Raw genomic sequence first — 27,694 nt, forward strand, 5'->3', positions numbered from 1 at the left:
GCCATCTCTATCTTGACCAGGTATTTAAACTTTTGCAAGTTCACCTGTCCTATTGAATAAATACAATAGCTATTTTTCTCTGTGTAGTTTATTCTCTGGGACCTTTAAATTTCTTCTAAGAGAAATCTATCATTCATTGATTAAATTACCTGAGTAAAAAAAAATTCTTACATGTAGACAAAAATACTTTTTTTATACTCATTAATTGCGTGTGATGATGTATTTATTCAATATTAATAATATATTTTCATTCAGTTTAATATAAACATTGATTCAATCATAAAAAGTTGATTTCTAAAAAAAGTTTTATCAATGTTCCTATTGAAATTTGATTTTTTTTTTGTTTGGTTATAGAATACATTTAAGAAGATCTTAATTTGAAACATCATTATTTTCAAGTTCTTATTCATGTCAAACAATTTTTTTTTAAAAGGAACAATGTTGAAAGTTTTGTCAGAAATTAACTTTTTATGATTGAATCAATGTTTATATTAAACTGAATGAAAATATATTATTAATATTGAATAACTACATCATCACACGCAATTAATGAGTATAAAAAAAGTATTTTTGTCTACATGTAAGAATTTTTTTTTACTCAGGTAATTTAATCAATGAATGATAGATTTCTCTTAGAAGAAATTTAAAGGTCCCAGAGAATAAACTACACAGAGAACAATAGCTATTGTATTTATTCAATAGGACAGGTGAACTTGCAAAAGTTTAAATACCTGGTCAAGATAGAGATGGCACTGTGGAAAACTTTCATTGGGTTCGCAATAATAAATAAACAATTTGAGTAATACTTGACATTTTGTTTTCCGTCATTTTATCTCAAAATCATATCATTTTTCATTTTAATTCTAATTATACTCTAAAATTTTATTATACGAGATAACTTTTGTTTAGCAATCAATTCGAATATCCCAAGGTTTGAAATTCTGCATTGAAATTTAAAATGATTGACATTGGACTTGCATCAACCTCTTCAATTATTTGTTACTAGTAGTGTTCAATTTGTTGTATAAAAGACCTTTACACGCTCTTTTTGTAGAAAGGAATGTTGATTGAATGTTAATAAAACTATTTACCATGTTAAGTACATTCATACAATAAACTACATTACATGCATCCTATTTTCACATCACTGAGATGGTAAACAATATTTCCTTTATTGTCGTTTTAAATGTTTTAAATGTGAGACAAGGTTTTTTTTTTTTTTAAGAATTAAGTTATATTAAGATTTGTTTGTAATCAATGTTGATATGTCATGAGGCAGGATGTCAGCCCCTGACAAGTTGATAAATATAGAATCAAAATTACTTAGTAGAATGTTCAAATAAGTGTCTTACATTAACGAGCCCGAGTTCTAAACTCACAATTTGTTTTCGTTTACATTGAAGATAAATACAAATTTCGAAAACAATGGACAATTTCAGGAGCGGGTTGTATATATATAGCCCTACATTTCTTCTTTGACAATTGGACCATGGTGTTAATTCACATAAGCAGGACTTTATTTTACATTTGCATGGTTTGTTTATAATTTTTTTTATTAATATAACTAGAACCACAGCAAAATAGCTTATCACAAATATGGCGTTGGAGTGTTACTTTTCACCAATATAGAGTTTAAGTTACATAAAAAAAAGTATGACTTATGCGCTTAATTCCACAACCCTATCTCATCTGAAGAAAATAAAAGATATAAATGCATGTTTGATTTCTTTGCCAGATTTATTTTATTGGTAGTCTAAGTACTTCATGGATTTGTTCTTCAATTCACAGTTGTGGCGTGGTCGTCAGTTTGCAAAGAATTCCGTTCAAATCGATGCTAGGGGCCGTCTTACATTTGCAGTGAGGTGAGAGTTTTTGGGATCCGTGTCGAAGGCCTCACTGTGACTTTTAGACGATGAACAGCAATACAAGCGCTATTCATTTGCTGTTTGTGTTTTTTTGCTGTACATACACAGGCACTTGTCTCAGAATTTTTTTTCCTCTTTTTCCCTTTTTATGCCGTAAAGCCTATATTTAGGCTTTCTGTACTCCTTTCAAATGCCAACGGTCTTTATTTAGGCTTAGCAACGGTTGCCTATGTCGTCTGTTTTGTAACAATACACGTTACGTCACAGATGGGTAAGGACAATACATTGAGGCTCGACACGGGGTTTCAATGCAGGAAGATTTCTGTTTATTGCAGGGGACAGACTTGCCATTGCTGTCGTCATATGTTTGTGTCATAGATGGATACTCCCTATCCTTTCTTTTCTATTATATTTTTCCAAACTTTGAATCATTATTTTCTTTGAAAAACTATAAATTAAATTAAATTAAAGAAAATGCGCCTAGTACATATTTGTACATATTCATATAACCCTTCAAATTTCTATACTGGTACACATGATGTAGTGCAAACAAATATTTGTAATTATGATGTAAATGATTATTATAGATCATACATGAACATACATGGAAAAAATAACCAAAATGATACTTTAAAATTGTATATCTATAAAGCTATAACAATGATTATGATGTAAATGCTATTGTAGATCATACATGTAAATAAATAGAAAAAATAACCTAAATGATACGACAAAATTGTATATCTATAAAGCTATAACAAAGATTTTTCAATAGTAAATTATAGATAATTTTTAATCTAGTAAATAACATGTTCATCAGTTTAAATTTTACAAAATCGATAACTTGATTTAGGACAAGTAAACACATTCTTTTATACTCAACTAGTCATTTATATTTTATATATTTTATTGTTATGTTTTTGTTTTTCTGTTTTTATACTTGACTATTATATATTTTTTTTATCACATATTGTAGATTTTGTTTGGCATGTTTAATTATGTTACATATTAAATATAAATGAGTCTTATTCATTTATTGAAAACGTTCGTTGATTCCTCTTGGTTATCGTTGCCTTGTTGTTTATATATTGACGTCATAAATGTAGCTCCATGAGAGGGACCGTGTACCCCCACCCCCACCCCGTAAATCCGCCTCTGCTTTCTTATAGTGTTTATTATCTTTTTGTAATGAATATACATTTTCCAATGCGCAAATTTGCCAACAGCTATATTCTGTGATTCTGTGACATCGCAAAATGTATAATGGGAACTATAAAATGCACAGACGCATAAATAAGTAAATGTATCAATAAACATGTAGTTAACATCGTTCTCAGCAAGAAACTGCATTGCTTTTGATCGAAAAAACGTAGCAATCGTTTTTCTTCTGTCTTTTTTTAACGACGGTAACCATACTGATTAAAGATTATTTCTAAACCCCAATCGTACATTTTTTAGAAACCACATGTTAAAATGTGTTTAACTTATTAAAAATATGATTGATTCATTGATTGGTGTTTAACGCCACTTTCAGCACTTTTGTGCTATTTCATAGCGGTCAGTTTTTATTGGTGGAGGCAGTCGGAGTGCCCGAACCACCGACCTTCGGTAGGAAAACTGACAATCCTAGTCAATCAAGTATTAAAAATATGCATGCAAAAAAATAATGTCCTATTTCAATATTTATCGAGAGAAAATTATATGCATTAAAAGCTTGCTACACTGAAATGCAAATCTTTGCTGCATATTTTAAACACAACTGGATGAATAATGCATTCGCATCATAATATGACTATAAATAAATGACATAAGAAGATCACAGATGGTTCCCATAAGAATGCTCAGTGTCAGTTGAAATAATCATGTCAGTTTTATGTACAGTTAAATTTCTTGTTTGAATCAGAATGTTTTTACAAGACATGAATTTTGATAGAAACAGGGTTAAACCGGTAATTTGCTTATTTATAAAATCAAAAAAGATCTCGTATATGCATGCAAGCACAGAAACTACAAAAACAGTCAACTAAAGTAAAAAAAAAATCATTTCTTTGAAGTCAAACATTTACTTTCTATATTATCAAAATAAACAGAAACGATAAACATTTCGTTGAGAAACGCATGTAATAAGGGAAATAACTCTAACGAACCTATGTATCAGATGTAACAATCAAATAAATTCAGTGTACCATGAAAGACAACTCTGCCTAAAAAAAACGTTAGAAGTACAGTGTTTTTATTTGTATGTATTTACGACATAACATGCAGTTTATTTTACTACATACTTAGATGCAAATACATACAAAATAACATAAATTTAATGTTGTTATACGTTTTTTTTTAATACAGTTTTATGTTGTGCTGTTATACCACTGTTCCATGTTAGGGTAGGCTTGAGCGCCAGCAAGCAAACATGCTTGGGCTCACCATATTCGGAACATGTCTGTCCCTAGTCCCGAGTTTGCCATAGATTGCTGTCTGTCATACTTGAGAGCGTTGATAGCGATTACAGAATAGAGAATAATTAGCAACAACAACAACAAAATAGAGAAAATTATATTAAAACAATAAAGAATATAAAACAACGGGGTTCTATAAATATAATGAGAAAAATGGACAAAAATGAAAATAAAAATATAGAGAAAAATGGCACAACAAAACTAAATACCCTACATCAACACCTTCATACTATATATATATATATATATATATATATAGAAATAAGAAGATCTGGTATAACTGCCACTGAGACAACACTCCACCAGACACCAAAATGACAGAGAATAAGAACTACAGGTCACCGTACCGCCTTCCTTTGAACATTAATCATGTTGGTTTTCCCATAGGAATTGTTAAACACTTTCTCATTTCGGGGGACTTGTATAACTTACTTTACAGTATGAGTTTTGCTCAATGTTGAAGGGAGCACGGTGATCTATAGCTGCTTACTGCCGCTTCATTTGGTCGCTTTTTTATGGTTGTCTCATTGGTAATAATACCACATCTACTTATTTTTATAGTGTTGCAGTGTGATTTGTTTTATAGTCTTATAGTGTTTAGGTTTATTTCTTTCCGATTGAATTTGGTTTCGTCTTGCTTTAAATAGTGCTCTTATAGCTTGCACGAGGCTTCTGAGGGATACTCCGGGACATACTAATACATTTTTTGCCAACATCTACGTCTTTTGGTCTCTGGTGAATAATTTTCTCATTGGCCATCATAGTACCACATCTTCGTATTTTGATATCAATTCATTTTCCGATCAGTTTGGTAAATAATGTAGATACTTAACCGAAAGTCGTTAATATGGTTGCCCGAAGTCGTATGCTCATTCATTCGGTATACCCCATTTCCTGTATCTAGCTGTTACTCAGTCTGTATTTTTTTATAGGTTACCTTATCAGACAAAAAAGGTTTATGACACAAACATCCCCACACACACACACACAGAGCTTGATATTATTCATGAGGGAAATTTTCCAATGGACTTCAACTTCAATACTGCAACTATTTTAATTGACAATTATGTAATTATTTGCATGTGTATTTTCTTATACATATGCATACGTTGTGAAGCCATACAATTTCTTTTTTCTGTTTTTTTTTGCTAAAAAAAATCCAGTGGCAAATATTTCAAATATATTCAGAATGAGAACACATAAATAATCCACAAAGTGAGGCGAGTGAAATGAATGACGAGAAATTTGGAATTTCACTGGAAACCACGGTACGTTGGATAGGGCTAATTTTCCCATCTTGCAATAAATCATCTACGGGCCCTAAGAGTTGTTAAAAAGATACTGTAATGTTCGTAGATGATGCCACTTTTATTACTATTTATCTACATCAAACTCACCTATATATATACAACATGTATGGTATGTTGTTAGCTTGTCAGAATGAAAGATTACGGCAAATAACTTCATTTATCGAATTTAATATCATCTACATGATTACAGCCCTGACTATTGTTGAATGGAAATTTGCTTTAAATTTATGATACATCGTAAAATAATGTATTTATAAAGCTCAAGGGAAAATGAACACTTAGTTAGGTTACCAAGCATCTCTTTTGAGAAACATTTAATACAAAGAAAGGCCATACGGTGACCTGTAGTTGTTAACTTCTAAGTTATTTGGTATCTGGTGGAGTGTTGTTTCATTGCCTGTTTCTATAAGTTTAGGGTCAAATAGTTCATACATATTCACGAGGAAAAGAAATAGACAATGGATTTGTTTGAAAAATTCTGCATAGCTTATCGAAAAAGACTTAGAACATATAAAATAAATACTTGTATATTGCAGAAGATCATATCCTGACTTTTAGATGTCTCATTGTTTGTGTTGTTGGATTTCTGTCTCATTGACTTCAAATTATTTTATTTATATTCATATTACTATGTCTGGTCTCTGCTAGCTTTTGGGTAATTATTTTTATTGTATTAATCGGTTAACAATTAATTTCGATCATATTAAACTTATCTATACCGTAAACATAGATAGTATGCATATGATTAATCTGAATGTATTAATTCACGAGCTGAAAGCAACTAAGACAAGAAATGTCAGGCATGTAACCAAGGGATCTCAAGAGACAAAACAGATAATCATTGATTTTTATGTTAAATAGTTTAATTTTTATAACATGTACAAATCACTAGGTTTACATGATGGTATTTAAACGAATGCTGGTGTAGAACTTGGCATTTAGCTAAACATACTTATTTTACTATATGTAATATGTGAAATACGTTAGTTTTTTTCTTTCATAAAAAGAGAGAAAAGACAGGAACAAGAGCATTTTTATTCTGAAGTATGCTAAAATAAAGATTGTGTTCATTATAGATATTAGATTAGATTAGGTTATCGATGTAAGAAAACTCATTCTGGAGATCCTTCAAGTAGATGTAGTTGTTACAGTGGTGGTGAATTCAACAGGATCTGCAAGAAATATATGTACTACATGTAATTAAATTACCCTTAGTTAGAGTAGTTGTCATTTCATTTTTTTGTTGCCTCATTTAACAATTTTTTTTTCACACAACAATATATTAATAAAATAATTTATTTTATCTCTTGTTGAAAAAAGGTAACTGAGTGTCTTCCCTCTTTAAAAAAACCAAATCCCAAACGGCTAGCATCTCCAATCCGTCAGTAAAACTCGTGCTAAAGAGGTGTCCATTTGTCAGTGTGGGATGTATAAATACACAGCCTCGTCCGGTCGGAATGGGGATGTCAAATCAGTAAAAAGAGTTATTGTTGCTTGTTTTACTTCAAGTTGCAAGTATTCCATGCATGTTTAGGACGATAAATGACATTTATTTTTTTACCATGTTTACGTTAAAAATGCTTTGTCTGTTCTAAGAAAAAATGTCTACTTCTATCTAAACATACCATAATTTCCCGGTGGCATTTGAAATTCCACCCTGCATAACCATTGGGCAACCTTTAGTTTTTTCAGACCCATTGAGCAATAGGGCAACTATGTTCTATAGAATTATTGTTAGGTATAGCTAATTGTATATTGTACATTTCTGTTGGGAACTCGATTGCCGAGTGAGTCTTATCACACGTACTTTATCTCCAGTAATTACTAGCCTTTCAATGCTAATGTTATAATTTCGAACCTCGCTCGTGGTACGGTGGGTTTGTCTCCGATCTTGATTAAATAGGATTGCCAGTTGTTCTGCCAAAGGTCAGTAGTTTTTTTTCTGGGTACTCCGGCTTCCTCTTATGACACTTCGTTGCCAAGATAATTTGAAAACCAAGAGTGTTAAAAGTGGGTTTAAACACCAACAATCAATCAATTAATCATCGTGTTAACCCAAGTTTAAAAGTTAACTTGTCAACATTAAGTTTGATTCCCAGATACTGTAGGCAGTAGGTTAACCATATTTGATGAATCGAATGAATGTAAGGTGTAGATATCTGTCTGGCGGGGTTCATCTGACCTGAACCGATCTTTATGGATCATTGATAATGTTGAATTTACGTAATACGTGCAGTGACACCGTTATCTTACAATCTTTCAAAATAAATTAAATCATGGTTGTCAAAGCAGGCGAGATATTTCAGCATGTTCACTCTTGATAAATTTAAATAGAAACATTATAACATATTCATGGAGGAAAAAATAACCAAAAACATTTTAGAAGGAATGCTGAACAATTCCTTTTCATTCGCTGAAGTGTTAAAATGGTGTTTAAAGATCTGCAGTAAACCTAAAAAAATCAATCACGCACTCATAATAAATAAATAAATAATGAATTTAAATGATGCAACATGACCAAATGATCAGCATATGTCCGAATAAAAGGCTGACAACTTCGAATGTAAAAGAATTCAAGGTACATGTATATACATGTACTATAGGTTTAATTTCGACGTGTCACCTTTTTACCTTTTTAGCAATCTCAAAAGTCAAGCCTTAATTTTATTTTCCTTGGTTATGCATGTTAGCGAAGTACATTTTGGGGACAACCGCTTTAACTTTGGGGGGGGGGGGGGGGGGGGGGGCGGGGGGGGGGGCAGAATATTTACGGAGGAAATATTCATTTAGGATTGTTGCCAATCCGGCTTAATTATTTTACTTTTGGAACAATGATTTCCTGCATTTTGTTTGTCATAATATGAATTTGTATTCTGTCTAAGGTACGGTTATTGTTTTCCAGTTTCTACCAGACAACAATATCCATGCCCCCAGAATATCAAATAGTTGTTCCCTTGTCGCCCCTTTCTTTTTTTTTTATTATAATCTCAAAAGGATAACAGTGCATATCACAACAGATTTCTGAATTCGCACGATTGCAAATTCTATCCGCATTCGATTTTGTAAATCAGTGCAGTGCATCTAAACACTATAGCTTCAACAGCTTTGAATCAGTTCTCAGAATTACGGGCTTCAAGGAGTTGAGCTATGCCAACCAATTTATGTGAGTAATGTTGTAGTTTCTGATAAAATATAATGTAGTTTCCAGTAGAAATATCAACAGTATTTCGCATTGTTTTTAGTCATTAATTAGGAATCGAATTACAGTTTTCATATTTGGTTGTCTTTTAGAGACAGAATTATATGCTTTCCAATGGTTTTGTACAACATATTTGAAGGCTATCGCTTTTTAATTCGTAATTTTATTTACAAAAAAGACAAAGTAAAAGATAAAAAAATTATTGTTAAATTTCGAAAAACATGCGTGTGGAATAGAAAAAAAACTAAAAAGGATAGAATCCAGGCTTTCCGGATTAAGAATAGATTTTAGCTTTTTAATCTATTTTATGAAAATATCTAATGTTGTAAAACGCGAGTTTGTTTACCTGCAGCTGATTGTGTTCTTTATGGTCCAGTTTAAGCCATGCTTTTCTTTTACCACGAATCAAACACACAGCTGATACAATACATGTAGTTACAAAGCCAGAAACAGCAATACACAAAGGAACAAGTACACCTCTATGCATTTTACTCGTAGTAGTAATTTCGAAATATTTTTCTGTAATAAAGTACACGTACGTCTTATTTAAATAGTTCAATTTAGGATAAGAGAATTAATGATAAGGAAATAAAGCCTACATTTATATGTTGCAAAAAAAGAAAAGAATGGGAATTGATTTATTGAAAACCAAATATTGCATATTCATCAACGCATGTTTGTGTTTTCTGATAACTAAGTTTCAAAGACGAAGCATTGCATTCTTATCAAATCAGCCTGCAAAATAAGACCCCCCCCCCCCCCCCCCAATTAAAAACCTAGTTCACATGGCAGTCTTTAGTGGTAAAATCCCCAGTGTTAACCGTTTGTAATATTGAATATGTTTTACAATTACCAATATTTGGTATTAATTCATAATAATAATTGATAAATATACATGTACATATAGTCTCTCTCATTTGAAAATGATTGCATAACCTTTACAGGCTGTATGAGATTAAGAGCTAACCTCTTCCATTGTACACATACTTAATCGCTTGTTGTTCAAGATCGCTCGACTTTAATATTTAGTGTTTATATTATCGGAAAGGTGTCTCATTAAAAATAACTAGTGTATCGTCATTTTTCACGAAATATGTACCGTTACAGGCTGGTAAGACATGCGTACTGCCAACATGCATCTTTAAAGTCATCAATGTACATCGTAGTTCTAAGTTGCCACCGCATATTTTTGAATTGTTGATTAACGATATGCTTGCATCTTTGTAGAAAATGTCTGTCATATGGCTATTGCTACTGTATGCCGCTGAGAGTAAATTTTTCTTTAAAAAATATCAATTATAAAATCAAAATATTTGTATTACCATTTGTCTCTGGAAAAAAACCACATAAATGCAACAAATAAAATGATAAAAATTAGAATAAAAACACAACTACAAATACTAGTTCAGGTTTTTTTTTTTTTTGAATTCTATTGGAGTGTAAAAGCATTGATCTAATCATAGTCTATATGACGAATGGAAGAGCTTCATCTTAATTATGTGCACACGATCATCTATTTTATGACCATATACAACTACAAGAAGAAACATTCAGGTCTTTAAATTTCATGTGTATACATGTTTATACATGCCGTACGGTGGCCTTAAGTTGTAAACTTCTATTCAGTTTGGTCTCTGGTGGAGAGTTGTCACATTGGTAATCACACCATACCTTCTTATAAACTTGTTTTCTTATGTATTGTTTTTATTTATAAGAGCATGCCCAGTCACAAATCTTGCAATTTTATTGGGAAATACAAGAAAAATATGATTTTGAAATACCTCGTGATTGCTAACTGCCAGTCATACTAACGAATTCGTAAGTACAATGTTTAGTTATTTATGTAATGTTATTGTTTCTTACGTTATGAAGTAATTCACATCTCGGCATTGGATATATATGTTGGAAGGAAATAGTAACTCCAATCGTATCCATTAAACTCCATGTAATATTTGTTCTATCTTGATTTGGCAAAACTAGAAAATACATTTGGGTATTAGATATAATGTATTTAGAGTGTCAATAGAAACTCAACCCCACATGCATTTTCCAATAAAAAAAATGTCTGACCTCCTTTGAAAGATGACATGACATATCATTTTAAGATTTTGGAATTATGGTTGCACACAAATCAATTCTTTTAATATGATGATATATTTGTCCGACGAATATCACTTTAAATTAGAAAAATTTTGAAATTAACACAAATTCTTAATTATCGTCGCCTCAACCCGCCTCAAAATATCTTTACAAAAATTAAAATATGGTACATTTGTTATACTAAATAGTGCTTCTTTCTGCATAAAAAAAAAACTCTCAAAATTTAAACTAAACACTTTGGTATAAAAGTTTAATACAATCTTATATTTGAATGCCTAGCATGTGCATGCGATATATTAAAAATATAAATTATATGGTGGTCTATGGAACGCCACAGCTGCCTTATGATAACGATAATCATATCGTTAAGGGTTGAGATATAACATGAAGCAAATTTTCTATACTATCACGTCATTTGACTATACTACTCTGTCAATTTTCTATATCACTAGGATAAATTTATACACTATAAAGACGTTTTAATATAACATGGAGTTATCTTTTCATACTATTCTGTCATTTTACTTTGTCATGAAGATATTCTTTTATACTATGAAAACATCTTGATATAACATGGAGCTACCTTTTCATACTGATTTGTCATTTTACTATACTATAATGTGATATTGCTATATCATAAAGATATATTTTATACTATAAAGACATCTTAATATAACATTTAGCAACTTTTTCATACAATTATCTCGATATAACATGGAGCAACTTTTTCATACTTTTTTGTCTTTTTTGTCTTATTACTATCTTACGACAATAAAGTCGTATACTACAAAGACATCTTGATATAATATGAAGCCACCTTTTCATACTATCTTATCACCACACTAATAAAAAAGTCTATGCTATTCTTACAGATTACTATATCATAACGATACATCTTTATACTATAAAGACGTATTGATATAACAGTAATGCTGACCAAGGAATATAAAAAAATGCGCACGTTTTTCTTTTGTTTAATTAGAATTAAATGAATTCGAGGTGAAAAACCTATACCGTATAGTCGGCTATAAAAGCACAACACATGAAAAATATGAAACAATACAAATGAGAAATCTAAAGGCCTAATTTATAACAAAACAATTTACGAAACATAAATGTGACAGACACGAACCAACAACAACCACTCAACTACAGGCTGCTGACCGAGAAAAGGCACATACAGAATGTAGCGGGGTTAAACATGTTTGTGAGCGCTCAACCCTCTCCCTTACCTGAGCTAGTGGTGTAACAAAATATAAGAATCAGTTGAAAAAGACTTTACTCATCAGATCGATACAAAGCAGAAAAACATCAAACAAAAACACAGACCGGACGTGGCAGGGTATTTATCCACCCCTCATCACTAACAACAAAAAAAGACACTAAGTACAGATCTGAGAGTACTCGCAGTTACTGACAACTAGTTCAAAGCTAGTAACCACTAATAAAAACAAAAACAAAAACAAAATAAAACAAAACAAAACAAAAAACAAAACAATTTTGCATAAAAAAAAACCCTTAAGTTCAGGAATAAAGGACAGGGCATAAGGAAGGCCAATAGAAAAATGGTATATTGGGTAGGGGCAGTAATTAAGTCTTGCAACATCCTATCTTCAAAATCCTCCAGGAGTAATTGCAGTGGACATTTAACGTTCAGAAAGCGTGGCATTGTCTCTACTCGAGGCATATGATTTCATTCCACACTCTGCACGGACTAGGTTTCGAAGTTATTTATCCCACATAGCAAAACAGACGCCTCACATAGCAAGGGTTTTACTACCGGTCGGAAAAGACCTAGGTCTCTATAGTGAAGCTCGAATCACAAATATAAAAATCCAAAACCTAAAATAAACTTTGAAGAGCTGATAAACGGAAAAATGGATAAAAACAAATAAGAAAAAATGAAATAAATGCGTCCAGAATTAGCTTGTCTATCTCAACAGATAAAAGGAATACCCCACCCCCATACCCCAAAGAAAAAAAATTACAACTTCTGAAGTAAAATTGTGAAAAATCCATATTACCCACATAGTTTGATTCGTTCAACTTCAGTATAGCGTCGAAGGAAAATACATCTGATATGCAGGTGTACGATACGTTGATATCGTCGACTCCTGTGTTCATTATTTTAAGAAAAGAACCATTTGTGGATGAATATGCTTTGTACTTTGATGGATAAAATACAAGACCATGGTGAACAATGACGTCAGATTTTTTCATCCACGTGACTTTAGTTTCCTGGATCGATGCCGTATCGCAGAGTAATGTATTATTTCCTCCAATGATGATCGGGGGTCGTTGAACAGTCCAAAATACTATAAAGAATAAAAGAAATATAACTGAAAGTATGGATTAGGGTGGAGTTTGTGTAATTATGTTAGCATCTTTTTTACGTTGCCCAGTATTCTATACTCATAGTATACATCTGTTTCAACGCCCGTTTATTTTTTTCGTTTTACTATTTGGCCATTTGTTTTTATTAATGTATTTTCCTCATTATTTACCTTTTTGCTAACACTATCAAGAGACATATAACAGACCGAATACCGATCTGTTGTCTAGAAAGTAGTCTTTGCCATCATAACTGTTATTTTTTCTTCATTTCTGAGAGCATTTATTTCAATAATCAAGAATAGAAGCTGAAATCGTAAAACAATACACGTTTCAAAATTTATGCAGTCGGTTGAGAATTAATACCATGGCTTATATACACTCCATGAAGGAGGGGGAGGCGGAGGTACGTACTATTTGATGAGTGCTAGAGATGAGCCGCTGGAATATGCCACTATTTGAGCTTCATATATATATATATGTTACCGTACTGTGACCTATAATGGTTTACTTTTATAAATTTTTACTTGGATGGAGAGTTGTCTCATTGGCACTCATACCACATCTTCTTATATCCATATACAACTCGTCTAAACATCAGCCCAACAATGTTAGATCTGTAAATTTGCTTTTGCAAATTTTTAGTTCTTCCCTCGCCGGGATTCGAACTCATGCTACTGAGATATCGTGACACCAAATCGCCTGCACTGTATCCGACGCGCTAGACCACTCGACCACCTAGGCTTCACAAAAATAAAGTTTTCGGTGGCCGGGTGTTACCTTTCCTCGTCAGTTTTAATCTAGCGTCGTAATACAGTACATGATATATAAGGCATGAAGATGGAATTGTTACAGATCAGCTGAAATATCTATTGTAAAGGATCCTACAAGTTGATACAGTCACAGAAATAATTATATTTATAAGTACGTCTGAACCAGTGACAATTCTACGACAAATCCATGCATTGGATCACCAGTGAAGGTGATACACGGCTGAAAACACATATTATATTCATAATTATTTCTGTGATTGTATCTTACGATCCTTTACGATAAATATTTAGCTAATCTGCAATCAATTCAATCTTCATGCCTAATATATCATTGTACTGTGTTACAACTCTAGATTCTACTGACGAGGAAAGGTAACACTAGGCCACCGAAAGCTGAATTATTGTTCAGTCTAGCTCTCCAAGTGGTCTTGAGCGCTGGACACAGTGCAGGCGGTGTTGTCTCAACACATCCTCGAAGTGCCCAACCCATCAGAGTTGATACAAAAACAACTTTGATAAGATTAATTTAACTCATCAATTAAACTTTAGAAGTTACTATAAGGCAAATCATATTTGAAAAAAAAAATCATCTACTCTCAGTTACGATGACTTTTTGCTCAAAATTGATGATATATTTAATTTCCTGTTTAAGTAATATAAAAGTCCTTTTTTAGTACATGGAAAGAATAAGTCAGATCTTAAACGGGTTGTCATCGACCTCGGGGCTGCCGTCTAAGCAGATCCTTTGATGAACGGATGTTTTATATAAAGTGACAGTTCGCCCGTAATGATTTAAAAGTGTACAAAAAAGACACATTATTTATGATAAAATCAATAAACTAAACATACGTGTGTTAGTGGATTTCCCTTGATTTTAGAAAAAAAGTCAGAATAATAACAAAGCTTTACCGTTATTGATGTTACCGGAAACTATTACCATACAGGCTACAGTGTATAAAACAACACTAAGGATCATCAAAGCTACAGTATTCGTACCAGTATATAAGCGTATACATACACGTATATACTCATTGATACTTCTGACGTGTCTTATCGACTTTTACAGATAATAATAATTTTGCCGAACCTGTTTTAGTATACAAAATAAGTGAAACTAAAAAGGGGATATTCTGTAAGATTACGTTTGAAATTAATTAGATTTTTTTTTCAAAAAGAATGCGGAAATACACGTGGATAAATTATAAATATACCAATGATATCTTACGGGAATATACCTTTGATTCACATCTATATATAGATATTGAATATGAAATTAAATAATGCAGGTAAAAAACCTAGGATTTCCATATTCGATATTACTACCGGTGCTAAGAGACGCAGATCAGGATTCATTGCATTGCTCTTCTCATACGTATATATAATTGAACCTCATAAAACAGCAATAATTACACTTTGTACATGTATTCAATTCAGAAATAAAAAACAAAAAACAAATCAAAACTGTCAATACCTGTAAGAAGAAAGCAGCATTTAAATTACAGTTCAACAGCGCAGATTATAAACATTTTGCAAGATATTTTCACGAAAAATACTCAAATCTCAGAATCTCACTCATTATAGTCACAACACACTCGAAACAGAGAATACAGTACAATATCGTCAGAAAACTCACGTGTCGATATTCACGTGCAAGATAATATTAGTATCACATAGTATCCACATCTATAAATATTCTCCAACAGAATGTTTGATTCACAACGTGAGAAAACAACATCGTGTTTATGTTTCAAACTCTACCGTTTTCAATCGGAAATTATGGGGTAGGCAATATTTCAAATTTCGTTTGGTGTGAATACCAAGTGTCATCCAAAAGTATTTGAGATTGCTTTATTGATTCTAATATTTGGGCTAATTCGGCTGTTTATGTGATTGAAAGCGATCCTTACCGGACGTGTGTGTGTGTGACTACATGAATTTTTATTTCTATTCTATCATGCAGAGACAATTTTACACCTTTTAATTATCAAATTGAAAAAAAAACGTATAAAGTGTGATTTGGTAAATATTAAAACGGACAATTTTTAAAACATAAAAAATTAAATAACCAGTATATTGCAAATGTTATATTACATCCTATATATATGTTTTGTAATATTTCAATAAAATAAAAGGGTGCTTTTAATTCACACACAAAATTTGCGTTGCATCAAAAGCACAGATACATATTTTAAAGTTTAATCTGACATATTCAGTTGCTATTTCACCTTAAATATGCTTTACGGTCACCTCTTTCGAAACTCGAAGAGATCAAACGGCAAAAAAATACAATGAAAAGGGATACCACAATGTAACAAAACTAGAGGCTCTAAAGAGCATGTGTTGCTCACCTTGGTAAAGGGGCATGTTCAACAGAGGACACTCTCCAACATTGTTGACGATAATAGAATTCACGACAAAAAGCTCTGTTTTGTTGATCTTGGATAATTTAGTCTGCTTAGTTTCTCTCTATCTTCTTAAGTTTTTGCTCAAAACACAAAAGAGGGAAGAGGAAAGAGGGTAAAGAAAATCCCAATTTAAGGGCAATCACTCCTATAAAGAGTGACAGTCTACTAACTATATCGGTAACATTTGACGTGTTAGTAGAAATTAACTTATTGATCATTTTTGTGATTTAAAGTGTCACTTATCTATTATGATTTTTATCATTTAAGGCAAAACGCAAAAAAAAAAATATTGGTAAAAATCGTCTCTAAAGGCAATAACTTCAAGAAGGAGTCGTCACATGATTTCCTCCATATTCGACTGTGTCTTAATTGTAGATCTCGTCTTGTCTGATAATTTTTGATTATTTAAGTTTCTATCTATCTATTACAATTTTTAAGATATAAGGAAAAAACGCAAAAAATTGATAAAAATCGTCATCAAAGGGTGATAACTCTATCTAATAAGTAGTCGACTGACGATTTCGACAATGTAGACTTACTTGTAGAACTAGGCTTGTTGCAATTTAAATTATCTCTCTATCTGTTATGGCTTTCAAGATAATAGGCAAAAATGCAAACACAAATGTTAAAATTTGTCCTTTAAGGGCAATTTCTCTTATAAGAAGTCATCTGACAATTTTGACGTATATAGACAATTGATAAAGCTCAACATTTTAAACACTTCTGCTCTGTCAGATTTTCTGTATTTATAACGGTTTTCAAAATAATAGACAACACTTGCATTTTAAGTTTTTGTTTTATGTTTATAGCCATGTCAGCCATCTTGGATGGCGGGTGGTTCATCGGACACATTGTTTTAAAACTAGACACCCCAATAAAGATTTTTGGTTAAATTTTAAGTTTAAGAGAAGAAAATTTTTGTTAAAGTAACAGACAACGACGGACGACGGACGCCAAGTGATGAGAAAAGCTCACTTTGCCCTGTAAGGTAGGTGAGCTAACAAGGTAAACAATAATGCAAAACAAATGTAAAAAAAAATGCAATAAAAAAGGCTGAAAAAGGTAAAAAAAAGCAATGATAAAGGTAAAACAATGCAATACAAAATGGTAAAATAATGTAATGAAAAAGGACGAACAGGGATAAACAATGAAATAAACAGAAGGGTAAACATGGAAAAGAGCAAAACTTTATCTTTTTTCCCGAATTTCAATTTGGTAATGCAATAGCATAATGAATAATGAATAACATTGTGGCTAAAAATTTGCTCTTATTTAAATCACCGGTTTCAAATTAATTTCAGACCTTTCATTGCCCCATTTAACTTCAACACTGATACATTGACACTTGAGTGCATTCAGGCATACATGTATACAACTGGTTTTTATTTGTACTATATCCGCTACACAGGTCACTTGTTACATCTTCCGGTGCGGCATGTTTTCACACAATCTAATTATGGCATTATTTATGGGCTATGAAGCTATTCCCAATGGGAAACAATGCGTTTCAAAGTAACTTATTCATTCCAATGTGTTGACTACATATAGATAACATGGGAATGATAGAAACTTTACACTAAATCTGTGGATGTTAGATGTATACTGATTGATAGTTTAGTCTGCCTATTAAAACGTTTAAAACCGCTGCATGTGTTTGCACCTGACCTAAGTCAGGAACCTGTTGATAAGTGGTTGTCTTTTGTTGATGTGGTTCATAATGTTTCTCGTTTCTCGTTTTTATATAGATTAGACCGTTTGTTTTCCTGTTTGAATGGCTTTACACAAGTCATTTTTGGGACCCTTGATGGCTTGCTGTTCGATGTGAGCCAGGGTTTCGTGTTGAAGGCCGTACTTTGGCCTATAATGGTTTACTTTTACAAATTGTGACTTGGATGGAGAGTTGTCTCATTGGCACTCATACCACATCTTCTTATATCTATTTGATACATGATTTATTTATTAGTTGTTATTGCTTTGAACAAGCTAGCAGTAACTGCAAGTACTCTCAGGTCTGTACTTTGTCTTTTTATTATTTTTAAGGGATGTGTAAATACCCTGTCACGTCCGGTCGTTGTTTTTGTTAGGTGTGTCTTCTGCTTTGTATCGATTTGTTGAGTTAAGTCCTTTCAACTGGTTTTTATAGTTTCTTCTCATGTTCTACTGTTCCACCACTGTTCCATGTTTGGGGAGGGCTGGCATTTTCAAACATGTTTAATCCCGCCACATTATATGTGTGCCTGTCCCAAGAGTCAGGAGCCTGTAAGTCAGTGGTTGTCGTTGGTTAATATCCGTTATATCTATTTTTCGTAAATTGTTTTATTATATCATTAAATTAGACCGTTAGCTTTCTCAGTTGAGTTATTTCTTTTTTCATGTCGGGGCCATCTATATGTGTATGGGTTTTTTTCTCGATCATTTTTGACAGCCGCACGGTTGCCTATAACTGCTTACATCCACTTCAATTGCACGTTGATGAATATTTCTTTCATTGGCAATCATACCACATCTCCTCATTTTTTTATATTTTGATTTCTTTCTATTCTAAGTATCCAATACAAATCCTTGTACAGTTATTATTTCGTTTCCATCTATTTTGTTTATTTTGTTGTTGTTGTTAGGTGTTACTTTCATCTTAGTTTGTGTTTTCAACATACGACGACAGTTTTGTCCCTTTTCTATGGTTACTTTCTTCAGATCAATCTAGCATTCAATTTCAATTCCGTGCACAAAGATATCCTAAATACACCTTTTTACGCTGTTTAAATTACATTACGGAAGAAATAAGGCACTTCCTTTCGACAATAATACAATTGATTTATAAAGATAACTGTGCTCGATTGTACACCAAAAGTAAAAACACATTTATCCAATTAGGAAATAAAACAATGTTTATACACTCACATATATAGTATATAATAAATATTAGAAATGGTCATTTTTTTGTCAGGACATTGCCACACATAGTTATACAGACTTTGATATATAAAAATGAGGATATGTGGTATGGTTTCAAAATGGTATACGTATCACCAAAGCCAGAGAGACAAGAGATATAGATTCCACCATTGCAACAAGTGTGTTACGATATTTCTCTAATTCTTCGTCAATTTATCCCTTTCTGCACCCATTGTATAAAAAAAATTTAATCAACGTGTGGTTCGTTTGATCTCAGTTCTTCATTGGTTAAAATCCGATTATGACGTCGAATTTCTTGCTTTCCTCTGAATTTCCTATTGTGACGGCATGAAAAAAGGCGACCATGCCTGATGACGTCACATAGAAAGAACACATCTTTTTGCAGATCATTCGAAAAGAAGGAATACATTTGCCTGTGTATTGTTTGAAAATCATTAGAGAAACAGATTCCACCACCAAATCTCGTGTAATACGATATTTATCTACTCTCGACAGTTAAATTTTAAATATTTAAAACGCTCGGCGAGCCTCGCGTTTTAAATTTGAAAATTTAACTGTCTCGAGTGGATAAATATCGTATCACACTCGATGCAGTGGTAGAATCTATATTTCTCCACTCGAGATAGTTAAATCTTAAATATTTAAAGCGCGAGGCTTGCCGAGCTCTTTAAATATTAAAATTTAACTGTTGAGAGTGGAGAAATATCGTAATACACGAGTTATAGTGGTGGAATCTGTTTCTCTAATGATTTTTATCCTTCCTTTTCAAAGATTTGCAGAAAGTTGTGTTCTTTATATGTGACGTCATCAGGCATGGTCGCCTTTTTTCATGATGTCACAATCGGGAATTCAGAAGAAACAAAGAAAATTTAACGTCATAATTAGATTTCGACCAATCATTTGCCAAGAACAGATATTTCACTAGTGAGGAGAACATTTTTTTCACAATCGGTTGGGAAATGTGAAAATAGTGACAAAATTAGAGAATAATTGTTTCTCAACTATATGCACGTCTTAATTGAATTGTCTTACTGCATTTTGTGTTCTTATGTTTGGTTCAATAAAGTGTATAGGGGTCGGAGTTTTTGACGGTTCAGCGGTTGTGTTAGTTTGACATGTTAGGCCTTGTAAAAGGCACACGCTTCTTACAAATATTTTCATGTAATGGAATATTGTTTTGTTCTCATCCGTACACTAGTCTGCTTTTTATGACCAGTACATGATAATAGTTCACATGAGTAAACCAGAAGTAATTTAAAGTGCCTTACATTTAAATTGATTGAAAATTTAAATGTCAACTTTAAACTTATTTAGAGAACCTACAGGGTCCGTGTATATTTGCGTCCATTCGTTTTTCGTTTTGAAATATTAAAAACAAACAACAAAAAACAAAAGTGTTTTCATTTTTCGTTTTTGAATTCTAAAAAACAAAAATGAAAAACAAAAGTGTTTTCGTTTTTCATTTTTTGATTTCTCGAAAACTAAAACGGAAAACGGAAGTGTTTTCATTTTTCATTTTTGAATTCTCGAAAACCTAAACGGAAAACGGAAGTGTTTTCATTTTTCGTTTTTGATTTTTCAAAAACCTAAATGAATATCAAAAGTATTTTTTGTTTTTCGTTTTTCGATATCTATAAACAAGAAAAGAATTCACATTTGCATTCAATTTCTGCATTTTGCTCTATTTAATTCTCGTTTTCCGTTATACAATGTTTTCCTATCCTTTTTGGTAGCCAATGATACCCCGGTGTATTTACTACTTAATGTAGACAGAATAGACCGCCTGACTTATGATTTGAAAAAAAGGTAATTAATGAATCAAAGACTTTCAAATTTCCTTGTTTTTATCTATAATAAAATATAAAACTATTATATTTAAATATTAAATGAATCACAAATTTAAATAATTCAATGAAATATTATATAAAGATGGTAAAAATAAAACGATTGATTACAAAATCACATTAACAAGGAAGGTTATCTGATAAGAAAACTAGCCCTGCACAGCGGTTATCAGACCAATAGTATTTAAATCGGAGATAATGGAACAGACTTTATCAATCTGAACAATAAGGATGCATAATCTTTACTTTTCAGTTTTGAAAGGTTAGTAATCTAAGATGATTAGAACTGATGACCTAGATCTCTCTGTCAGTATTAGTACTTTTACACGAACATTCACGACGATAATGTTTTTTTTAATTAAGATCGTTTGATTGAAAAACAAATTTCCAAAAGTTCACAATTCAAATTAGTATTCAATCATTTTGCCATTCGGGGCCTATTCGTGATGACGTTTACTTCTTTGTGAAGGCTATATGGTGACATATACTAGAGGTTACGGAATAGAGAATAATGGGCAAAAAATATAAAGAATAGAGAAAATGGACCAAAAAATAAAGAAAAGAGAATAATGCGGTGTTAGAATATAAAGAATAGAGAATAATTGGCAAAAAGTATAATGATTAGAGAAAAATGGCCTAAAACATTAAGGAATGCAGAAATGAAAGACCCCAATCCAGACCATTATACTAGTTGCCTATACCAACGTTTTCTGTCTCCAGTAGATTGTTATTGTTAATCATACGTTTTCTCTTTATTTTTATGACTATCAGTTAAGACGTGAGCTTCAATAATTCGGCAGCATATATACAAAATGTATATATATATAGTTACTTAACTTCTTTTGCTCCTGGTGACAAAATGGGAAAATATTATTAATTTATTGCGTCCAAAGCACTTTTCTGGTTTTATCTTTATCAGGAGGGTTAGGCGGGGAAAACAACAGTATATTTCACCTGTTGGTACTGTAGGGTCACTCTTCTTTCATTTTCTTGTGCCTGTTTTTTTTATTTACACCAGGTTAGACTTTTCATTTTCAAAACCTGTCTATCCCCCACTACTCCCCAGTGCAAAATAATATATATTTATTAATGGTGACCCCTTTATGATTAACAATAATTGAAAAAAAAACATAGATGGCATACAGCTACCGATACGACAACAACAGAATTAAAAGATCCTGACTTCAAACAGGCCAATATATTCGAGTGATACTCCCCAACTCATACCTGGGTGGTGTAAAAATCAGTTCATAAGAACAGAGTTGTCTGTCACATGAAACCACGTAAAACATTGGTAAATAATTACTTTGGTATAAATGATCGAGAAATTAAGAAGGTAAAAAAAAAAACAAATATTAAAATTAAGACAGTATTCATGCAATAACTACAACTTGGATACAGTCACTTTTTTCAATTAGAGTTTGATTTTGACAATTATTTTGCAAATCACCAAATATTTCCGATAATTGTTCTGCATAAAACCCTATGGGAAAGCACGTTGACATAGTTTTCTAAAGTTTTTTGGAATCGAATGACATTGCATAGTGTTGCAACCTGTAATGTGAAGATGCGCATGAAGTTGCGGAGGTTATGGTAACTTCGGTCTGGTCAAACCAAAGATTTCAAAATTGTTTTTGCTGCTTTTCTATAAGCACGCGGCATTAATAAGTAAAAGCAGAGACTAGTCGGCTCAGAGTCAAAATATTGAATCCGCGTAAGATAACATCATGATGTCTTCCTGCGAAATATAACATCACGAACTAGCACGTCCGACTCAGCGTGTTGGTCTAATCCAAAGCAGAGTTAATAATTCATTTTAAAATAACATGTTCTCGTCCTGAATATGCATATAATTTGCCACTGGACATTAAAAGCCATCCATCATTACCATCTCAGGCACAACCTTGCATAAAAGAGTGATTCTGCGGTCGTATAATGGTATGACGTTTGTCGTCGTCGTCCGAAGACATTCGGTTTCCAAACAATAACTTGAGTATGCATGTAAGTGTATGGATCTTTATGAAATTGTACCACAAAGTTTCATACCACATAAGGAAGGTTGGAATGGATTTGAGGGTTATTGTCCCAACTTTGTAGGAATTAAGGACCAAAAACAAGCATTTTTCTTGTTTCAGGGCAATAACTTAATTATAAGTGTATGGATCTCAATGAATTTGTGCCACAAGGTTCCATACTTCATAAGGAATGTTGTGACTGATTTTGGGGGTTATGGTTCAAAACGTTAAAGAATTACGGACCAAAAAATCAATTAAAAAAACCTAGGATTTTCTGGTTTCCGGACAATAACTTAAGTATAAGTCTAAAATGAATCGTTTTAGGAAAAAGGACTTAAAAACAATACTTTTCTTATACTTTTCATACGTTTTTCATTTATTGACCAATTTCAATGGGGTTTCATTCCAAGTCTTGAATTCTTGGGTTTTTTTATATGCAGAATCTCACCGTGTATTCATAGATTCTTATTTTGGGGTCCTTTTTCAATTTGGTCCACATGAAGGTCCAAAGGGTCTAAAATTAAACTTTGCTTGATTTTAACAAATAAAATAGATTATTAGGGTTCGTTGCTTTGATGAATCTAACCGTGTATTTAGATTTTTGATTTTGGGCCCGGTTTTCAAATTGGTCCACATTAAGGTCCAAAGAGTTCATAATCAATTTTAGTTTGAATTTAACAAAAATTGAATTCAAGGGGTCTTTTAATTGCTTTATCTACGCATGTATTTGTATGTTGAATATTGGATCATAATAGATAAATATCCTGTTTCATTTTTTACAGCGGATGACCGTGAGGGCATTCCGGTGTTATGTTACCACAGACATTTCTACCCACGTGACTTGCGTTTTTTGACTGATAACCGAACGTATTTCGTATAATTACGCGGATATCATGGAGTGCAAAATAACAGTCCTTATCGCTTGTTATATATTAATTTCATCAATAAATATTCATGAAAATAATCTTAAGAACATACTAGATAAATGATATGAAAATGTTTTGTCGTGAGAAATATATATCTCAATAACAAATCAAGAATACCGAAAATTTGTGTTAACGCATGCGGAAGAATATCTAAAGAACGTTTTGCTGCAAACGCGGGAAAATATGAATGCCTACTCAAATCCAATCTATTAGAAAAAACAAATTATTACAGAAGAGTGTCCACCATGCACTTGCACTGCACTATCATTAGAATTTAGTAGAATAGAATGACATACAAATGGATGAAAATTATATAAAACTGTTATACAAATATTAATATAATATATAACACCAAACCAGAGTATACTGATAACAAATGATTATATCACTACAACATAATAGTTATTACGGTGAGGGTGAATTTCTTGTCATTTATTCATCATCCACACACGAACTTGTCTCAAAAAAAATATATATAATCTATGTACCTTAACCTAACTTTCATGTATAGAGATGTGTTTTTTTTCTGAGACAAGTGCTTGTGACCATCCACCTGAACTTGCGGTCGTCCGATGTTCAGTACTTCAGTACTTTGATTTAAGTTCTTATGCCACATTCATTCTGTGTCAGAAACCTATGATATGTCAAATATTTAATCACAATCAATATTCAGAGTTGTATTGCACAATTTATAGAAAGTATAAGTAGATTCACAGTTAAAAAAAAAATCCGCATTGAATTTTAATTTTATAGAAGAAATTATGTATAAATATAGTTTGAAATTTTCTATTCAATAATAGATCTTTTTAATTGAAGGTAAGTTTTATAGATTTTTTTTAAAGATATTGTATTAATGATGAATGATATTTTGTGAATTGTTTTTTTTTTCATTTCTTTTGTAAATATTTTTAAGAACTTGGTGGTAGGTTTGTTTTTATTCTATATAAATTAATTTTCAGAATGCTATATACATGATATATATATATATATACATGTATATAATTTCTTTTATGAAGCTAACCCCTTGACAAACTTAGCTGTTATTGTCCATTGATAACTACTAGTAGATTGAATTCTTGGTACTGAATCTAACCTTATACAAATGTATTTAGATTTTGGATATTGGACCACATTCTGTACGTGCCTGTCTCAAGTCAGGAGCCTGTAGTACAGTGGTTGTCGTTGGATCTTGTCTGTCATATTTGTTTTTTGTTAATTGTTTTGTTAAATTTGAAATTAGGCCGTTAGTTTTCTCAACCGAATTGTTTCATATTTTTCATGTTGGGGCCTTTTGTAATCTACTATACGGTATGGTGTTTTTCTCATTGTTGAAGGGGCCTCGGTGGCCGAGTGGTCTAAGTAGTTACTACTGTAATCACTAGCCAGTCAACACTGAGGTTGTGAGTTCGAACCCCGCTCGTGCGGGTGCACTCGACTCCAATCTTAATTGACTAGGATTGTCAGTTTTCCTATCGAAGGTCGGTGGTTTTCTCCGGGCACTCCGGCTTCCTCCACCAATAAAAACTGGCCGCCACGAAATAGCCCAAAAGCGGTGCTTAAAAGTGGCGTTAAAACACCAAAAATCAAAACATCAAAATCTCATTGTTGAAGGCCTTACGGTTACTTTTCATTGCTTACATTAACTTTATTTGAACCTTGGTTGATAGTTGTCTCATTGGCAATTATACTTCATCTCCTTATTTTATAAAAGTCCAATTTCAAATTTTTCTGGTCTTACACCACCTTTATTCTGTGTCAGAAACCTATGCTGTGTCAAATATTAAATCAAAATTCAAATTCAGAGCTGTATCAAGCTTGAATTGAGTGTCCATACTTGTCCCAACTGTTCATGGTTCGACAGCTGCGGTCGTATCATTCTGCGCCCCGCTAAGCATTTTGTTTATATTTTCAATTCATTGGATATGTCATTTAACTGCAAAAGCCTCTAAGGGACGGTGGTGCATGGCAAAGTGGGAGTTAGACGCACATTGTATACATACTAGTATTTATAATTTGATTAAAATACCTCGTATCTGATGAAGAGGGGTTACTCTACATTGGGATTTGACTCCAGGCGGCACCAAAGGAACATGCCATGCACAATTTACTTGTGAAAAGAACACTGAAGAAAAAAGTGCTTTAAAAAAGCTAATACGTGCAGGATATCCACTGTCATGTAGCTGAATCGGAATAATTTTACGTTAAATGAAAAGACTTCAAACTATATTTCATCTGTAATGCTAATAGCACACGTAAACTCTTTTCCTCCATTTTGAATTAACTTATATAATCGCATTTACTCTCATCAACTCAATCTTAGTTGATCTGCACTGATTTTTAAACTTGTCCGAGATACACAATAAGCTAAGACGAGGTCCATATTCGCTTCCGTATATATTTGCTGTCGCTATGTTCTTAACACGTATCTACTGTACAAAAAGAACCCATTAATTAATTGTAAATAATTTTACAAAAGGAAGACTAATGGCCAATTTCCCCAGTATTTCATTCACAATGACAAATTTTACCATTTTTTTTTTCATTTTTGCCTTTTATCTTGAAAACTATAATAGATACAGAGAAACATTAAAATGCAAAAATGATCAGCAAAACAATTTCTACAAATAAGTTCAATTGTCGAAATCGTCAGCCGACTCCTTATTAGAGATATTGCCCTTGGATGATGATTTTTACCATTTGTTTTCGTTTTTGCCTTACAAATGTATATTTTAAAAATTATAATAGATAGATAGAAACTTTAATAAGCAAAAAAGATCAGCAAGACAATATCTACAATTAAAACAATATTGAGGAAATCGTCCGACTTGTCCTTGGAATAATTGCCATTGCCCTTTAATGACGATTTTTAATCATTTTTGGGGGGTTTTGCTTTACATGATAAAAATTATAATAGATAAATAGACATTTTAAATCACAAAAATGATCAGCAAGGCAAAATCTACTAACAAGTCACTTTCATATCCTTTTTTGTGTTTTGAGCAAAAACTAGAGAAGATAGAGAGAAACTAAGCAGACTAAATGATCAGCAAAACAAGACCAACAAAACAGAGATTTTTGTCATGAATTTTATTCTCGTCTTCTATGTTGGAGAGTGTCCTTTGTTGAATATGCACATAAACCTAGGTGAGCGACACAGGCTCTTTAGAGCTTCTAGTTAAAAAGTATATCAATCTTTAACTAAATTCTAAGTACACGTATCGCAACCCAATGTATGTTCTATATGGTTCTAACAATATAATGGTAATTCTTAAACAGATTACAAAACTATAAACGCCTAAAGGGTCTGCAAAAAGTCCAAACCGGAAAATTTTTAAAAGATTTTTGCAACGTTTAAGTAGTTATCGTCAAAATGAATAAACAAAAATGAAATAGTTAACAAAGCCAAAAGTTTTTATTTATTTCAAACCAGGGCCATATACAAAAAGTCTTTCAATCTTAAAGTTTACTTAGATTCAAAGTACCACATCCCAAAGTGTACACTCTAAGGGTTTTACAATATGATCACTTGATTTTAAACGTATCATCAACTTATA

General features: G+C 32.2%; 1 long non-coding RNA gene across 1 annotated transcript; it reads right to left on the bottom strand.

The window, feature by feature from the left end:
• Window positions 1-6,609: 6,609 nt before the first annotated feature.
• On the bottom strand, window positions 6,610-15,076 carry LOC127732850 (uncharacterized). The gene is made up of 6 exons (XR_007996456.1): window positions 14,944-15,076; window positions 12,955-13,245; window positions 10,694-10,806; window positions 9,930-10,110; window positions 9,177-9,349; window positions 6,610-6,803 (listed from the first exon to the last, which is right to left on the bottom strand). It is a non-coding gene; the product is annotated as an uncharacterized LOC127732850 (long non-coding RNA).
• Window positions 15,077-27,694: the final 12,618 nt, after the last annotated feature.

The sequence above is a fragment of the Mytilus californianus genome, unplaced genomic scaffold (assembly GCF_021869535.1).
Source record: "Mytilus californianus isolate M0D057914Y unplaced genomic scaffold, xbMytCali1.0.p SCAF_29, whole genome shotgun sequence".
NCBI classification, from domain to species: domain Eukaryota; kingdom Metazoa; phylum Mollusca; class Bivalvia; order Mytilida; family Mytilidae; genus Mytilus; species Mytilus californianus.